Below are 2,263 nucleotides of genomic sequence, written 5' to 3'. Positions count from 1 at the left end.
TGGTCTGTTCCACAATCAGCCCCCGGCCTAGTTTTCACAGCTGATATTGAGCTTCTCCAGCGGTTCCTTCCTCAGATGTAATCGATCTGATTCCTATGCATACCATCAGGTGAAATCCATGTGTATAACCTGCGTTTGTGTCTCTTTTAAAATGTATTTGCAATGATTAAGTCATTGATTTTACAAAATTCAATCATTCTATCTCCAGCTTCATTCCTGTCACCAAGCCCATGTTTTCCAACTACTGATTCATAATAGTGTCTTAATTATTGTCCTATTTTCAGTTGATTCTATTGTGACATTGCATGTTTCATGTCTTATTTGAGTTTTTTATGTCCTTTCATTTCTTTTGTTAAGTTTGCCAATGGTTTATCTATTTTATTGATCCTTCCAAACAATCAGCTTCTGGTTTGTGGATGATTTATTTTTCTTTTTTCTATTCCATTTCTTTCAGCCTTTAACTTTATCATTTTCTTCCTTCTAGAGGTTGCGGGCTTTGTCTGCCATTCTTTTCTATTTATTGGAGCTGTTGAGTTGAGTAGTTTGTTTTACTCATTTTTTCTATGTTTGCTTACTGTTATAAATTCACCCCTAAGGATTGCCTATGCTGTATCCCAGAGGTTTTCATATGTTATATTTTATTTCTCATTCATTTTAAGGAACTTTGAAATTTAATTTTCATTTCTTCTATAATCCAGCAGTACATCCAGGCCATGGTCTTTGCTATCACTTGTTATGCATCAGAGAGTTGGACAATGACTAGGGAAGATAGAAGGACAATTGATGCCTTTGAGCTGTGGTGCTGGAGAAGAGTATTGAGAGTACCATGGACTGCTAGGAAAACAAACAGATTCATCCTGTAAAGGGTTAAACCGGATGGCTCCTTGGAGGCAAGGGTTCTGAGGCTCCATCTAACATACTTTGAACATGTTGTAAAAAGGGACCGGTCCTTGGAGAGGGGCATCATGCTTGGTAGGGTGGAGGGACAGTGCAAGAGGGGCAGCCCTCTATGAGATGGATTGATTCAGTGACTGGGATAATCGGGATGGGTGTCTCAAAGACAGTGTGATTGGCACAGGACAGAGCAGAGTTTAAGGCTGTTGTACACACGGTCACTATGAGTTGCAAGAAACTCGACGGCATATAACAACAACAGCAACAAACCAACAGTATTCAATGAAGCTGTTATTTAACTTTCACATAGGTAAATGAGTTGGTTGTTTCTTTTTTTATTGATATTTTAATGAAAGTTTATAAAGAACTTGGATTTCTATTCATTTATTGTTGTACATTTTCCTCCCTACTTCCTCCCAGTTTGTTTTTCTCTTAGAAGAAAAATTCTTACATTGTTGTACAATACCCTCTCCCCTGAATCGACTTTATTAGACACTTCTTATTCTGGGCAGTTTTCATGCAAGTAATACCTAATCAAATATTCTTTTTAAGTAGTTGATCTCATCTGTTTCAATGCAGTGTACATTATTTATCCCATCTTTTCTTAGTTTTCCCCAACCTCCATGCCAGTTGTTTTTTAATAGCAGTGGTGTTATGCAGTATTTGTTCTTTTGTTGATGGAGATATTTAATTCAGCATAATGTCCTCCAGGGTCACCCATTTTGTATATTTTATGAGTCCCTTGTTTTTCAGCTTGCATAGTATTCCATTGTGTGAATATACCACAGCTTCTCTATCCATTCTTTTGGGCACTTGGGTTGTTTCCATCTCTTTGCTATTGTGAACAATGCAGCAATAAAGATGGGTGGGCATATATATATATATTTGTGTGGCAATTCTGATTTCTTTATAGTATATTCCCAGTAGTGGAATTGCTGGATCTAATAGTATTTCTATTCCAAACTTTTTGAGAAAGTGCCATACAGCCTTCCACAGTGGTTGCACCATTTTACTCTCACATCAACAGTGAATAAGGGTTCCAGTTTCTCCACAACCTCATCAGCATTTGTTGTTTGCTGCTTTGTTGAATGTTGCTATTGTTACTGTGGTGAGATAATATCTCATAGTTGTTTTGATTTGCATTCCTCTTAGAGCCTCTGCCCATTTTGTGATTGGGTTGTTTATCTTTATTTTGTTGTGGTGCTTAAGTATTCTATAAATTCTAGATGAAGTCCCTTGTCAGACATGTCACTACCAAATATTCTTTCTCTAGTCTGTGGATTTCCTTTTTACCCTGTTGGAGAAGTTGTATGATGTGCACAGGGATTTGATTCTTAGAAGGTCCTATTCATCTATTTTCTTCTCTCCT

The sequence above is a fragment of the Elephantulus edwardii genome, unplaced genomic scaffold (assembly GCF_000299155.1).
Source record: "Elephantulus edwardii isolate Elephantulus edwardi_28Jun2011 unplaced genomic scaffold, EleEdw1.0 scaffold00590, whole genome shotgun sequence".
NCBI classification, from domain to species: Eukaryota; Metazoa; Chordata; class Mammalia; order Macroscelidea; family Macroscelididae; genus Elephantulus; species Elephantulus edwardii.
Note: the sequence above shows the minus strand (reverse complement) of the source record.